Source organism: Tasmannia lanceolata, unplaced genomic scaffold, assembly GCF_043159265.1.
Source record: "Tasmannia lanceolata isolate RefF3 unplaced genomic scaffold, GAP_Taslan_0.1 ptg000008l, whole genome shotgun sequence".
NCBI classification, from domain to species: domain Eukaryota; kingdom Viridiplantae; phylum Streptophyta; class Magnoliopsida; order Canellales; family Winteraceae; genus Tasmannia; species Tasmannia lanceolata.
Genome location: NW_027518685.1, coordinates 42230854 through 42248915, shown reverse-complemented (window position 1 = coordinate 42248915; position 18062 = coordinate 42230854). Strand labels below are relative to the sequence as shown.

The 18062-nt window shown below is 29.7% G+C and overlaps 1 protein-coding gene across 1 annotated transcript in view; it reads right to left on the bottom strand.

The window, feature by feature from the left end:
- Window positions 1–18062, bottom strand: part of LOC143882983 (uncharacterized) — a 95532-nt gene that overhangs the window by 24832 nt on the left and 52638 nt on the right. The window lies entirely within an intron of this gene.

Below are 18062 nucleotides of genomic sequence, written 5' to 3'. Positions count from 1 at the left end.
AACCATCTATTTTTTAAATCTCTATTCTTAATCAACTAAATCTAAGATTCAATATCATCTCATCCTCATCTCAAAACTCAGCTAAAAGTTCCTTGACAACATATATAGGGTTTCCTATGTCTAAAAGATGGATGTTTTGTAAAGTTTCTAAAATAAGAAACTTTCTACTTTTTCAATCTCCATCATTTTTAAACTAATTCTAAAATTCAATACCATCTCATTCACATCTCAAAACTTGGCTAAAAGCTCATCGACACCACCTTTTGGGTTTCCTATGTCTAAAATATTGATGTCTTATAAAGTTTCAAAAATAAGAAACTTTCTAATTTTTCAAACTCCATCCTTCATCAACTGAATCTAAGATTCAATATCATCACATCCCCACCTCAAAACTTTGCAAAAAGCTTCTTGACACCATCTATGGGGTTTCTTATGTCTAAAAGATGGATGTTTTATAAAGTTACTAAAGTAAGAAACTTTCTATTTTACAATCTCTATCCTTGATCAACAAAATCTAATATTCAATACCATCTAATCATAATCTCAAAACTTGGCTAAAACCTCATGGACACCATCTATAGTGTTTCCTATGTCTAAAAGGTGGATGTTTTATAAAGTTTCTAAAATAAGAAACTTTCTGTTTTTCAATCTCTACCAACAAAAGCACCTTGACAGCATATCTTCGTTTTCTTATATCTAAAAGATGTTTGTTTTATAAAGTTTCTAAAATAAGAAACTTTCTATTTTTTCAATCTCTATCCCTCATCAACTAAATCTAAGATTAAATACCATCGCATCCTCATCTCAGAACTTAGAAAAAAGCTCCTTCACACCATCTTTACGGTTTACTAAGTCTAAAAGATTGGTATTTTATAAAGTTTCTAAAATAAGAAACTCTATATTTTTTCAATATCCATCATTCATCAACTAAATCTAAGATTCAATACCCACTCATTCTTATCCCAAAACTTGGCTAAATGCTCGTTGATATCATCTCTAGGGTTTCTTATGTCTAAAAGATGGATGTTTGATAAAATTTCTAAAATAAGAAACTTTCTATTTTTACAATCTCCATCCTTTATAAACTAATTCTTAAATTCAATACCATCTTATCCACATCTCAAAACTTTGCAAAAAGCTCCTCGACACCATCTTTTGGGTTTCCTATGTCTAAAATATTGATGTCTTATAAAGTTTCAAAAATAAGAAACTTTCTAATTTTTCAATCTCCATCCTTCATCAACTGAATCTAAGATACAATATCATCTCATCCCCACCTCAAAACTTTGCAAAAATCTCCTTGACACCATCTATGGGGTTTCTTATGTCTAAAAGATGGATGTTTTATAATGTTACTAAAGAATGAAACTTTCTATTTTACAATCTTTATCCTTGATCAACAAAATCTAATATTTAATACCATCTAATCATAATCTCAAAACTCTGCTAAAACCTCATTGACACCATCTATACTATTTCATGTCTAAAAGGTGGATGTTTTATAAAGTTTCTAAAATAAGAAACTTTCTGTTTTTCAAACTCTACCAACAAAAGCACCTTCACAACATATCTTGGTTTTCTTATATCTAAAAGATGTTTGTTTTTATAAAGTTTCTTAAATAAGAAACTTTCTATTTTTTCAATCTCTATCCCTCATCAACTAAATCTAAGATTCAATACCATCGCATCCTCATCTCAGAACTTAGAAAAAAGCTCCTTCACACCATCTTTACGATTTACTAAGTTTAAAAGATTGATATTTTATAAAGTTTCTAAAATAAGAAACTCTTTATTTTTTCAATATCCATCATTCATCAACTAAATCTAAGATTCAATACCCACTCATTCTTATCCCAAAACTTGGCTAAATGCTCGTTGATATTATCTCTAGGGTTTCTTATGTCTAAAAGATGGATGTTTGATAAAATTTCTAAAATAAGAAACTTTCTATTTTTACAATCTCCATCATTAATCAACTAAATGTAAGATTCAATACCCTCTCATCCTCATCCCAAAACATGGCTAAAAGCTCATTGACACCGTCTCTAGGGTCTCATATGTCTAAAAGATGGATGTTTTTTAAGCTTTCTATAATAACAAACTTTCTATTTTTTAAATCTCTATCCTTTATCAACTAATTCTAAGATTCAATACCATCTCATCCTCATCTCAAAACTTGGCTAAAAGCTTCTTCACACCATCCCTAAGGTTTCCTTTGCTAAAAGATAGATGTCTTACAAAGTTTCTAAAATAAGAAACCATCTATTTTTTAAATCTCTATTCTTCATCAACTAAATCTAAGATTCAATATCATCTCATCCTCATCTCAAAACTCAGCTAAAAGTTCCTTCACACCATAAATAAGGTTTCCTATGTCTAAAAGATGGATGTTTTGTAAAGTTTATAAAATAAGAAACTTTCTATTTTTTCAATCTCCATCCTTTATAAACTAATTCTAAAATTCAATACCATCTCATCCACATCTCAAAACTTTGCTAAAAGCTCCTCGACACCATCTTTTGGGTTTCCTATGTGTAAAATATTGATGTCTTATAAAGTTTCAAAAATAAGAAACTTTCTAATTTTTCAATCTCCATCCTTCGTCAACTAAATCTAAGATTCAATATCATCTCATCCCCACCTCAAAACTTTGCAAAAAGCTCTTTGACACCATCTATGGGGTTTACTATGTCTAAAAGATGGATGTTTTATAAAGTTACTATAGTAAAAAACTTTCTATTTTAAAATCTCTATCCTTGATCAACAAAATCTAATATTAAATACCATCTAATCATAATCTCAAAACTTGGCTAAAACCTCATGGACACCATCTATAGTATTTCCTATGTCTAAAAGGTGGATGTTATACAAAGTTCTAAAATAATAAACTTTCTGTTTTTCAATCTCTACCAACAAAAGCACCTTGACAGCATATCTTGGTTTTCTTATATCTAAAAGATGTTTGTTTTATAAAGTTTCTAAAATTAGAAACTTTCTATTTTTTCAATCTCTATCCATCATCAACTAAATCTAAGATTCAATACCATCGCATTCTCATCTCAGAACTAAGAAGAAAGCTCCTTCACACCATCTTTACGATTTACTAAGTTTAAAAGATTGATATTTTATAAAGTTTCTAAAATAAGAAACTCTCTATTTTTTCAATATCCATCATTAATCAACTAAATCTAAGATTCAATACCCACTCATTCTTATCCCAAAGCTTGGCTAAATGCTCGTTGATATAATCTCTAGGGTTTCTTAGGTCTAAAAGATGGATGTTTGATAAAGTTTCTAAAATAAAAAACTTTCTATTTTTACAATCTCCATCATTAATCAACTTAATCTAATATTCAATACCCTCTCATCCTCACCCCAAAACATGGCTAAAAGCACATTGACACCGTCCCTAGGGTCTCATATGTCTAAAAGATGGATGATTTTTAAGCTTTCTACAGTAACAAACTTTCTATTTTTTCAATCTCTATCTTTTATCAACTAAATCTAAGATTCAATACCATCTCATCATCATCTCAAAACTTGGCTAAAAGCTCAGTGACACCATCCCTAAGGTTTCCTTTGCTAAAAGATAGCTATCTTACAAAGTTTCTAAAATAAGAAACCATCTATTTTTTAAATCTCTATTCTTCATCAAATAAATCTAAGATTCAGTATCATCTCATCCTCATCTCAAAACTCAGCTAAAAGTTCCTTCACACCATATATAAGGTATCCTATGTCTAAAAGATGGATGTTTTGTAAAGTTTATAAAATAAGAAACTTTCTATTTTTTCAATCTCCATCCTTTATAAACTAATTCTTAAATTCAATACCATCTCATCCACATCTCAAAACTTGGCTAAAATCTCCTCGACACCATCTTTTGGGTTTCCTATGTCTAAAATATTGATATCTTGTAAAGTTTCAAAAATAAGAATCTTTCTAATTTTTCAATCTCCATCCTTCATCAACTGAATCTAAGATTCAATATCATCTCATCCCCACCTCAAAACTTTGCAAAAAGCTCATTGACACCTTCTATGGGGTTTCATATGTCTAAAAGATGGATGTTTTATAAAGTTACTAAAGTAAGAAACTTTCTATTTTACAATCTCTATCCTTGATAAACAAAATCTAATATTCAATACCATCTAATCATAATCTCAAAACTTGGCTAAAACCTCATTAATACCATCTATACTATTTCATATGTCTAAAAGGTGGATGTTTTATAAAGTTTCTAAAATAAGAAACTTTCTGTTTTTCAATCTCTACCAACAAAAGCACCTTGACAGCATATCTTGGTTTTCTTATATCTAAAAGATGATTGTTTTATAAAGTTTCTAAAATAAGAAACTTTCTATTTTTTCAATCTCTATCCATCATCAACTAAATCTAAGATTCAATACCATCGCATCCTCTCCTCAGAACTTAGAAAAAAGCTCCTTCACACCATCTTTACGATTTACTAAGTTTAAAAGACTGATATTTTATAAAGTTTCTAAAATAAGAAACTCTTTATTTTTTCAATATCCATCATTCATCAACTAAATCTAAGATTCAATACCCACTCATTCTTATCCCAAAACTTGGCTAAATGCTCGTTGACATCATCTCTAGGGTTTCTTATGTTTAAAAGATTGATTTTTGATAAAATTTCTAAAATAAGAAACTTTCTATTTTTACAATCTCCATCCTTTATAAACTAATTCTTAAATTCAATACCATCTCATCCACATCTCAAAACTTGGCTAAAAGCTCCCCGACACCATCTTTTGGGTTTCTTATGTCTAAAATATTGATGTCTTATAAAGTTTCTAAAATAAGAAACCATCTATTTTATAAATCTCTATTCTTCATCAACTAAATCTAAGATTCAATATCATCGCATCCTTATCTCAGAACTAAGCAAAAAGCTCCTTGACACCATCTTTACGATTTACTAAGTTTAAAAGATTGATATTTTATAAAGTTTCTAAAATAAGAAACTCTCTATTTTTTCAATATCCGTTATTCATCAACTAAATCTAAGATTCAATACCCACTCATTCTTATCCCAAAACTTGGCTAAATGCTCGTTGATATCATCTCTAGGGATTCTTATGTCTAAAAGATGGATGTTTGATAAAGTTTCTAAAATAAGAAACTTTCTATTTTTACAATCTCCATCATTAATCAACTAAATCTAAGATTCAATACCCTCTCATCCTCATCCCAAAACATGGCTAAAAGCACAATGACACCGTCTCTAGGGTTTCATACGTCTAAAAGATGGATGTTTTTTAAGCTTTCTACAATAACAAACTTTCTAATTTTTCAATCTCTATCCTTTATCAACTAAATCTAAGATTCAATACCATCTCATCCTCAACTCAAAACTTGGCTAAAAGCTCCTTGACACCATCCCTAAGGTTTCCTTTGCTAAAAGATAGATGTCTTACAAAGTCTCTAAAATAAGAAACCATCTAATTTTTAAATCGCTATTCTTCATCAACTAAATCTAAGATTCAATATCATCTCATCCTCATCTCAAAACTCAGCTAAAAGTTCCTTGACACCATATATAGGGTTTCCTATATCTAAAAGATGGATGTTTTGTAAAGTTTCTAAAGTAAGAAACTTTCTATTTTTTCAATCTTCATCCTTTATAAACTAATTCTAAAATTCAATACCATCCAATCTACATCTCAAAACTTGGCTAAAAGCTCATGGACACCATCTTTTGGGTTTCCTATGTCTAAAATATTGATGTCTTATAAAGTTTAAAAAATAAGAAACTTTCTAATTTTTCAATCTCCATCATTCATCAACTGAATCTAAGATTCAATATCATCTCATCCCCACCTCAAAACTTTGCAAAAAGCTCCTTGACACCATCTATGGGGTTTCCCATGTCTAAAAGATGGATGTTTTATAAAGTTACTATAGTAAGAAACTTTCTATTTTACAATCTCTATCCTTGATCGACAAAATCTAATATTCAATACCATCTAATCATAATCTCAAAACTTGGCTAAAAGCTCATGGACACCATCTATAGTGTTTCCTATGTCTAAAAGGTGGATGTTCTATAAAGTTTCTAAAATAAAAAACTTTATGTTTTTCAATCTATATCAACAAAAGCACGTTGACAACATATCTTGGTTTTCTTATATCTAAAAGATGTTTATTTTATAAAGTTTCTAAAATAAGAAACCTTCTATTTTTTCAATCTCTGTCCATCATCAACTAAATCTAAGATTCAATACCATCGCATCCTCATCTCAGAAATAAGCAAAAAGCTCCTTCACACCATCTTTACGATTTACTAAGTTTAAAAGATTGATATTTTATAAAGTTTCTAAAATAAGAAACTCTCTATTTTTTCAATATCCATCATTAATCAACTAAATCTAAGATTCAATACTGACTCATTCTTATCCCAAAACTTGGCAAAATGCTCGTTGATATCATATCTAGGGTTACCTATGTCTAAAAGATGGATGTTTTGTAAAGTTTCTAAAATAAGAAACTTTCTATTTTTTCAATCTCCATCCTTTATAAACTAATTCTAAAATTCAATACCATCTCATTCACATCTCAAAACTTGGCTAAAAGCTCCTCGACACCATCTTTTGGGTTTCCTATGTCTAAAATATTGATGTCTTATAAAGTTTCAAAAATAAGAAACTTTCTAATTTTTCAATCTCCATCCTTAATCAACTAAATCTAAGATTCAATATAATCTCATCCCCACCTCAAAACTTTGCAAAAAGCTCTTTGACACCATCTATGAGGTTTCCTATGTCTAAAAGATGGATGTTTTATAGAGTTACTAAAGTAAGAAACTTTCTATTTTACAATCTCTATCCTTGATCAACAAAATCTAATATTCAATACCATCTAATCATAATCTCAAAACTTGGCTAAAACCTCATTGACACCATCTATACTATTTCATATGTCTAAAAGGTGGATGTTTTATAAAGTTTCTAAAATAAGAAGCTTTCGGTTTTTCAATCTCTATCAACAAAAACACCTTGACAGCATATCTTGGTTTTCTTTTATCTAAAAGATGTTTGTTTTATAAAGTTTCTAAAATAAGAAACTTTCTATTTTTTCAATATCTATCAATCATCAACTAAATCTAAGATTCAATACCATCGCATCCTCATCTCAGAACTAAGCAAAAATCTCCTTGACACCATCTTTACGATTTATTAAGTTTAAAAGATTGATATTTTATAAAGATTCTAAAATAAGAAACTCTCTATTTTTTTCCAATACCCATCATTCATCAACTAAATCTAAGATTCAATACCCACTCATTCTTATCCCAAAACTTGGCTAAATGCTCGTTGATATCATCTCTAGGGTTTCTTATGTCTAAAAGATGTAAGTTTGATAAAGTTTCTAAAGTAAGAAACTTTCAATTTTTACAATCTCCATCATTAATCAACTAAATCTAAGATTCAATACCCTCTCATCCTCATCCCAAAACATGGCTAAAAGCTCATTGACACCGTCTCTAGGGTCTCATATGTCTAAAAGATTGATGTTTTTTAAGCTTTCTACAATAACAAACTTTCTATTTTTTCAATCTCTATCCTTTATCAACTGAATCTAAGATTCAATACCATCTCATCCTCAACTCAAAACTTGGCTAAAAGCTCCTTGACACCATCCCTAAGATTTCCTTTGCTAAAAGATAGATGTCTTACAAAGTTTCTAAAATAAGAAACCATATATTTTTTAAATCTCTATTCTTCATCAACTAAATCTAAGATTCAATATCATCTCATCCTCATCTCAAAACTCAGCTAAAAGTTCCTTGGCACCATATATAGGGTTTCCTATGTCTAAAAGATGGATGTTTTGTAAAGTTCCTAAAATAAGAAACTTTCAATTTTTTCAATCTCCATCCTTTATAAACTAATTCTAAAATTCAATACCATCTCATCCACATCTCAAAACTTGGCTAAAAGCTCCTCGACACCATCTTTTGGGTTTCCTATGTCTAAAATATTGATGTCTTATAAAGTTTCAAAAATAAGAAACTTTCCAATTTTTCAATCTCCATCCTTCATCAACCAAATCTAAGATTCAATATTATCTCATCCCCACCTCAAAACTGTGCAAAAAGCTCCTTGACACCATCTACGGGGTTTCCTATGTCTAAAAGATGGATGTTTTATAAAGTTACTAAAATAAGAAACTTTCTATTTTACAATCTCTATCCTTGATCAACAAAATCTAATATTCAATGCCATCTAATTATAATCTCAAAACTTGGCTAAAACCTCATGGACACCATCTATAGTGTTTCCTATGTCTAAAAGGTGGGTGTTTTATAAAGTTTCTAAAATAAGAAACTTTCTGTTTTTCAATCTCTATCAACAAAAGCACCTTGACAGCATATCTTGGTTTTCTTATATCTAAAAGATGTTTGTTTTATATTGTTTCGAAAATAAGAAACTTTCTATTTTTTCAATCTCTATCCTTTATCAACTAAATCTAAGATTTAATATCATCTCATCCTCATCTCAAAACATGGCTAAAAGCTCATTAACACCATCCCTAAGGTTTCCTTTGCTAGAAGATAGATGTCTTACAAAGTTTCTAAAATAAGAAACCATCTATTTTTTAAATCTCTATTCTTCATCAACTAAATCTAAGATTCAATATCATCTCATCCTCATCTCAAAACTCAGCTAAAAGTTCCTTGACACCATATATAGGGTTTCCTATGTCTAAAAGATGGATGTTTTGTAAAGTTTCTAAAATAAGAAACTTTCTACTTGTTCAATCTCCATCCTTTATAAACTAATTCTAAAATTCAATACCATCTCATCCACATCTCAAAACTTGGCTAAAAGCTCATCGACACCATCTTTTGGGTTTCCTATGTCTAAAATATTGATGTCTTATAAAGTTTCAAAAATAAGAAACTTTCTAATTTTTCAACCTCCATCCTTCATCAACTAAATCTAAGATTCAATATCATCTCATCCCCACCTCAAAACTTTGCAAAAAGCTCCTTGACACCATCTATGGGGTTTCCTATGTCTAAAATATGGATGTTTTATAAAGTTACTAAAATAAGAAACTTTCTAGTTTACAATCTCTATCCTTGATTAACAAAATCTAATATTCAATACCATCTAATCATAATCTCAAAACTTGGCTAAAAGCTCATGCACACCATCTATAGTGTTTCCTATGTTTAAAAGGTGGATGTTTTATAAAGTTTCTAAAATAAGAAACTTTCTGTTTTTCAATCTATATCAACAAAAGCACGTTGACAACATATCTTGGTTTTCTTATATCTAAAAGATGTTTATTTTATAAAGTTTCTAAAATAAGAAACTTTCCATTTTTTCAATCTCTATCCCTCATCAACTAAATCTAAGATTCAATACCATCGCATCCTCATCTCAGAACTAAGCAAAAAGCTCCTTGACACCATCTTTACGATTTACTAAGTTTAAAAGATTGATATTTTATAAAGTTTCTATAATAAGAAACTCTCTATTTGTTTTGCAATACCCATCATTCATCAACTAAATCTAAGATTCAATACCCACTCATTCTTATCCCAAAACTTGGCTAAATGCTCGTTGATATCATCTCTAGGGTTTCTTATGTCTAAAAGATGGATGCTTGATAAAGTTTCTAAAATAAGAAACTTTCTATTTTTACAATCTCCATCATTAATCAACTAAATCTAAGATTCAATACCCTCTCATCCTCTTCCCAAAACATGGCTAAAAGCTAATTGACACCGTCTCTAGGGTCTCATTTGTCTAAAAGATGGATGTTTTTTAAGCTTTCTACAATAACAAACTTTCTATTTTTTCAATCTCTATCCTTTATCAACTGAATCTAAGATTCAATACCATCTCATCCTCATCACAAAACTTGGCGAAAAGCTCCTTGACACCATCCCTAAGGTTTCCTTTGCTAAAAGATAGATGTCTTACAAAGTTTCTAAAATAAGAAACCATCTATTTTTTAAATCTCTATTTCTTCATCAACTAAATCTAAGATTCAATATCATCTCATCCTCATCTCAAAACTCAGCTAAAAGTTCCTTGACACCATATATAGGGTTTCCTATGTCTAAAAGATGGATGTTTTGTAAAGTTTCTAAAATAAGAAACTTTCTAATTTTTCAATCTCCATCCTTCATCAACTAAATCTAAGATTCAATATCATCTCATCCCCACCTCAAAACTTTGCAAAAAGCTCCTTTACACCATCTATGGGGTTTCCTATGTCTAAAAGATGGATGTTTTATAAAGTTACTAAAATAAGAAACTTTCAATTTTACAATCTGTATCCTTGATCAACAAAATCTAATATTCAATACCATCTAGTCATAATCTCAAAACTTGGCTAAAACCTCATGGACACCATCTATAGTGTTTCCTAAGTCTAAAAGGTGGATGTTTTATAAAGTTTCTAAAATAAGAAACTTTCTCTCTTTCAATCTCTATCAACATAAGCACCTTGACAGGATATCTTGGTTTTCTTATATCTAAAAGATGTTTGTTTTATAAAGTTTCTAAAATAAGAAAGTTTCTATTTTTTCAATCTCTATCCAGCATCACCTAAATCTAAGATTCAATACCATTGCATCCTCATCTCAGAACTAAGCAAAAAGCTCATTGACACCATCTTTACGATTTACTAACTGTAAAATATTGATATTTTATAAAGTTTCTAAAATAAGAAACTCTCTATTTTTTATGCAATACCCATCATTCATCAACTAAATCTAAGATTCAATACCCACTCATTCTTATCCCAAAACTTGGCTAAATGCTCGTTGATTTCATCTCTAGGGTTTCTTATGTCTAAAAGATGGATGTTTGATAAAGTTTCTAAAATAAGAAACTTTCTATTTTTACAATCTCCATCATAAATCAACTAAATCTAAGATTCAATACCCTCTCATCCTCATCCTAAAACATGGCTAAAAGCTCATTGACACCGTCTCTAGGGTCTCATATGTCTAAAAGATGGATGTTTTTTAAGCTTTCTACAATAACAAACTTTCTATTTTTTCAATCTCTATCCTTTATAAACTAATTCTAAAATTCAATACCATCTCATCCACATCTGAAAACTTGGCTAAAAGCTCATTGACACCATCTTTTAGGTTTCCTATGTCTAAAATATTGATGTCTTATAAAGTTTCAAAAATAAGAAACTTTCTAATTTTTCAATCTACATCCTTCATCAACTAAATATAAGATTCAATATCATCGCATCCCCACCTCAAAACTTTGCAAAAAGCTCCTTGACACCATCTATGGGGTTTCATATGTCAAAAAGATGGATGTTTTATAAAGTTACTAAAATAAGAAACTTTCTATTTTACAATATCTATCCTTGATCAACAAAATCTAATATTCAATACCATCTAATCATAATCTCAAAACTTGGCTAAAACCTCATGGACACCATCTATAGTGTTTCCTATGTCTAAGAGGTGGATGTTTAATAAAGTTTCTAAAATAAGAAACTTTCTGTTTTTCAATCTCTATCAACAAAAGCACCTTGACAGCATATCTTGGTTTTCTTATATCTTTAAGATGTTTGTTTTATAAAGTTTCTAAAATAAGAAACTTTCCATTTTTTCAATCTCTATCCCTCATCAACTAAATCTAAGATTCAATACCATTGCATCCTCATCTCAGAACTAAGCAAAAAGCTCCTTGACACGATCTTTACGATTTACTAAGTTTAAAAGATTCATATTTTATAAAGTTTCTAAAATAAGAAACTCTCTATTTGTTTTGCAATACCCATCTTTCATCAACTAAATCTAAGATTCAATACCCACTCATTCTTATCCCAAAACTTGGCTAAATGCTCGTTGATATCTTCTCTAGGGTTTCTTATGTCTAAAAGATGGATGTTTGATAAAGTTTCTAAAATACGAAACTTTCTATTTTTACAATCTCCATCATTAATCAACTAAATCTAAGATTCAATACCCTCTCATCCTCATCCCAAAACATGGCTAAAAGCTCATTGACAACGTCTCTAGGGTCTCATTTGTCTAAAAGATGGATGTTTTTTAAGCTTTCTACAATAACAAACTTTCTATTTTTTCAATCTCTATCCTTTATCAACTGAATCTAAGATTCAATACCATCTCATCCTCATCTCAAAACTTGGCTAAAAGCTCCTTGACACCATCCCTAAGGTTTCCTTTGCTAAATGATAGATGTCTTTCAAAGTTTCTAAAATAAGAAACCATCTATTTTTTAAATCTCTATTCCTAATCAACTAAATCTAAGATTCAATATCATCTCATCCTCATCTCAAAACTCAGCTAAAAGTTCCTTGACACCCTATATAGGGTTTCTTATGTCTAAAAGATGGATGTTTTGTAAAGTTTCTAAAGTAAGAAACTTTCTATTTTTTCAATCTTCATCCTTTATAAACTAATTCTAAAATTCAATACCATCCCATCTACATCTCAAAACTTGGCTAAAAGCTCATGGACACCATCTTTTGGGTTTCCTATGTCTAAAATATTGATGTCTTATAAAGTTTTAAAAATAAGAAACTTTCTAATTTTTCAATCTCCATCATTCATCAACTGAATCTAAGATTCAATATCATCTCATCCCCACCTCAAAACTTTGCAAAAAGCTCCTTGACACCATCTATGGGGTTTCCCATGTCTAAAAGATGGATGTTTTATAAAGTTACTATAGTAAGAAACTTTCTATTTTACAATCTCTATCCTTGATCGACAAAATCTAATATTCAATACCATCTAATCATAATCTCAAAACTTGGCTAAAAGCTCATGGACACCATCTATAGTGTTTCCTATGTCTAAAAGGTGGATGTTCTATAAAGTTTCTAAAATAAAAAACTTTATGTTTTTCAATCTATATCAACAAAAGCACGTTGACAACATATCTTGGTTTTCTTATATCTAAAAGATGTTTATTTTATAAAGTTTCTAAAATAAGAAACCTTCTATTTTTTCAATCTCTGTCCATCATCAACTAAATCTAAGATTTAATACCATCGCATCCTCATCTCAGAAATAAGCAAAAAGCTCCTTCACACCATCTTTACGATTTACTAAGTTTAAAAGATTGATATTTTATAAAGTTTCTAAAATAAGAAACTCTCTATTTTTTCAATATCCATCATTAATCAACTAAATCTAAGATTCAATACTGACTCATTCTTATCCCAAAACTTGGCTAAATGCTCGTTGATATCATATCTAGGGTTACCTATGTCTAAAAGATGGATGTTTTGTAAAGTTTCTAAAATAAGAAACTTTCTATTTTTTCAATCTCCATCCTTTATAAACTAATTCTAAAATTCAATACCATCTCATCCACATCTCAAAACTTGGCTAAAAGCTCATCGACACCATCTTTTGGGTTTCCTATGTCTAAAATATTGATGTCTTATAAAGTTTCAAAAATAAGAAACTTTCTAATTTTTCAATCTCCATCCTTAATAAACTAAATCTAAGATTCAATATAATCTCATCCTCACCTCAAAACTTTGCAAAAAGCTCTTTGACACCATCTATGAGGTTTCCTATGTCTAAAAGATGGATGTTTTATAGAGTTACTAAAGTAAGAAACTTTCTATTTTACAATCTCTATCCTTGATCAACAAAATCTAATATTCAATACCATCTAATCATAATGTCAAAACTTGGCTAAAACCTCATTGACACCATCTATACTATTTCATATGTCTAAAAGGTGGATGTTTTATAAAGTTTCTAAAATAAGAAGCTTTCGGTTTTTCAATCTCTATCAACAAAAACACCTTGACAGCATATCTTGGTTTTCTTTTATCTAAAAGATGTTTGTTTTATAAAGTTTCTAAAATAAGAAACTTTCTATTTTTTCAATCTCTATCCATCATCAACTAAATCTAAGATTCAATACCATCGCATCCTCATCTCAGAACTAAGCAAAAATCTCCTTGACACCATCTTTACGATTTACTAAGTTTAAAAGATTGATATTTTATAAAGATTCTAAAATAAGAAACTCTCTATTTTTTTCCAATACCCATCATTCATCAACTAAATCTAAGATTCAATACCCACTCATTCTTATCCCAAAACTTGGCTAAATGCTCGTTGATATCATCTCTAGGGTTTCTTATGTCTAAAAGATGTAAGTTTGATAAAGTTTCTAAAATAAGAAACTTTCAATTTTTACAATCTCCATCATTAATCAACTAAATCTAAGATTCAATACCCTCTCATCCTCATCCCAAAACATGGCTAAAAGCTCATTGACACCGTCTCTAGGGTCTCATATGTCTAAAAGATTGATGTTTTTTAAGCTTTCTACAATAACAAACTTTCTATTTTTTCAATCTCTATCCTTTATCAACTGAATCTAAGATTCAATACCATCTCATCCTCAACTCAAAACTTGGCTAAAAGATCCTTGACACCATCCCTAAGGTTTCCTTTGCTAAAAGATAAATGTCTTACAAAGTTTCTAAAATAAGAAACCATCTATTTTTTAAATCTCTATTCTTCATCAACTAAATCTAAGATTCAATATCATCTCATCCTCATCTCAAAACTCAGCTAAAAGTTCCTTGGCACCATATATAGGGTTTCCTATGTCTAAAAGATGGATGTTTTGTAAAGTTTCTAAAATAAGAAACTTTCTACTTGTTCAATCTCCATCCTTTATAAACTAATTCTAAAATTCAATACCATCTCATCCACATCTCAAAACTTGGCTAAAAGCTCATCGACACCATCTTTTGGGTTTCCTATGTCTAAAATATTGATGTCTTATAAAGTTTCAAAAATAAGAAACTTTCTAATTTTTCAACCTCCATCCTTCATCAACTAAATCTAAGATTCAATAACATCTCATCCCCACCTCAAAACTTTGCAAAAAGCTCCTTGACACCATCTATGGGGTTTCCTATGTCTAAAAGATGGATGTTTTATAAAGTTACTAAAATAAGAAACTTTCTAGTTTACAATCTCTATCCTTGATTAAAAAAATCTAATATTCAATACCATCTAATCATAATCTCAAAACTTGGCTAAAAGCTCATGCACACCATCTATAGTGTTTCCTATGTCTAAAAGGTGGATGTTTTATAAAGTTTCTAAAATAAGAAACTTTCTGTTTTTCAATCTCTATCAACAAAAGCACCTTGACAGCATATCTTGGTTTTCTTATATCTCAAAGTTGTTTGTTTTATAAAGTTTCTAAAATAAGAAACTTTCCATTTTTTCAATCTCTATCCCTCATCAACTAAATCTAAGATTCAATACCATCGCATCCTCATCTCAGAACTAAGCAAAAAGCCCCTTGACACCATCTTTACGATTTACTAAGTTTAAAAGATTGATATTTTATAAAGTTTCTATAATAAGAAACTCTCTATTTGTTTTGCAATACCCATCATTCATCAACTAAATCTAAGATTCAATACCCACTCATTCTTATCCCAAAACTTGGCTAAATGCTCGTTGATATCATCTCTAGGGTTTCTTATGTCTAAAAGATGGATGTTTGATAAAGTTTCTAAAATAAGAAACTTTCTATTTTTACAATCTCCATCATTAATCAACTAAATCTAAGATTCAATACCCTCTCATCCTCATCCCAAAACATGGCTAAAAGCTAATTGACACCGTCTCTAGGGTCTCATTCGTCTAAAAGATGGATGTTTTTTAAGCTTTCTACAATAACAAACTTTCTATTTTTTCAATCTCTATCCTTTATCAACTGAATCTAAGATTCAATACCATCTCATCCTCATCACAAAACTTGGCGAAAAGCTCCTTGACACCATCCCTAAGGTTTCCTTTGCTAAAAGATAGATGTCTTACAAAGTTTCTAAAATAAGAAACCATCTATTTTTTAAATCTCTATTTCTTCATCAACTAAATCTAAGATTCAATATCATCTCATCCTCATCTCCAAACTCAGCTAAAAGTTCCTTGACACCATATATAGGGTTTCCTATGTCTAAAAGATGGATGTTTTGTAAAGTTTCTAAAATAAGAAACTTTCTAATTTTTCAATCTCCATCCTTCATCAACTAAATCTAAGATTCAATATCATCTCATCCCCACCTCAAAACTTTGCAAAAAGCTCCTTGACACCATCTATGGGGTTTCCTATGTCTAAAAGATGGATGTTTTATAAAGTTACTAAAATAAGAAACTTTAAATTTTACAATCTGTATCCTTGATCAACAAAATCTAATATTCAATACCATCTAGTCATAATCTCAAAACTTGGCTAAAACCTCATGGACACCATCTATAGTGTTTCCTAAGTCTAAAAGGTGGATGTTTTATAAAGTTTCTAAAATAAGAAACTTTCTCTCTTTCAATCTCTATCAACATAAGCACCTTTACAGGATATCTTGGTTTTCTTATATCTAAAAGATGTTTGTTTTATAAAGTTTCTAAAATAAGAAACTTTCTATTTTTTCAATCTCTATCCAGCATCAACTAAATGTAAGATTCAATACCATTGCATCCTCATCTCAGAACTAAGCAAAAAGCTCCTTGACACCATCTTTACGATTTACTAAGTGTAAAATATCGATATTTTATAAAGTTTCTAAAATAAGAAACTCTCTATTTTTTATGCAATACCCATCATTTATCAACTAAATCTAAGATTCAATACCCACTCATTCTTATCCCAAATATTGGCTAAATGCTCGTTGATATCATCTCTAGGGTTTCTTATGTCTAAAACATGGATGTTTGATAAATTTTCTAAAATAAGAAACTTTCTATTTTTACAATCTCCATCATTAATCAACTAAATCTAAGATTCAATACCCTCTCATCCTCATCCTAAAACATGGCTAAAAGCTCATTGACACCGTCTCTAGGGTCTCATATGTCTAAAAGATGGATGTTTTTTAAGCTTTCTACAATAAGAAACTTTCTATTTTTTCAATCTCTATCCTTTATAAACTAATTCTAAAATTCAATACCATCTCATCCACATCTGAAAACTTGGCTAAAAGCTCATCGACACAATCTTTTAGGTTTCCTATGTCTAAAATATTGATGTCTTATAAAGTTTCAAAAATAAGAAACTTTCTAATTTTTCAATCTCCATCCTTCATCAACTAAATATAAGATTCAATATCATCGCATCCCCACCTCAAAACTTTGCAAAAAGCTCCTTGACACCATCTATGGGGTTTCATATGTCAAAAAGATGGATGTTTTATAAAGTTACTAAAATAAGAAACTTTCTATTTTACAATATCTATCCTTGATCAACAAAATCTAATATTCAATACCATCTAATCATAATCTCAAAACTTGGCTAAAACCTCATGGACACCATCTATAGTGTTTCCTATGTCTAAGAGGTGGATGTTTGATAAAGTTTCTAAAATAAGAAACTTTCTGTTTTTCAATCTCTATCAACAAAAGCACCTTGACAGCATATATTGGTTTTCTTATATCTAAAAGATGTTTGTTTTATAAAGTTTCTAAAATATGAAACTCTCTATTTTTTTTGCAATACCCATCATTCATCAACTAAATCTAAGATTCAATACTGACTCATTCTTATCCCAAAACATGGCTAAATGCTCGTTGATATCATCTCTAGGGTTTCTTATGTCTAAAAGATGGATGTTTGATAAAGTTTCTAAAATAAGAAACTTTCTATTTTTACAATCTCCATCATTAATCAACTAAATCTAAGATTCAATACCCTCTCATTCTCATCCCAAAACATGGCTAAAAGCTCATTGACAACGTCTATAGGGTCTCATTTGTCTAAAAGATGGATGTTTTTTAAGCTTTCTACAATAACAAACTTTCTATTTTTTCAATCTCTATCCTTTATCAACTGAATCTAAGATTCAATACCATCTCATCCTCATCTCAAAACTTGGCTAAAAGCTCCTTGACACCATCCCTAAGGTTTCCTTTGCTAAATGATAGATGTCTTTCAAAGTTTCTAAAATAAGAAACCATCTATTTTTTAAATCTCTATTCCTAATCAACTAAATCTAAGATTCAATATCAACTCATCCTCATCTCAAAACTCAGTTAAAAG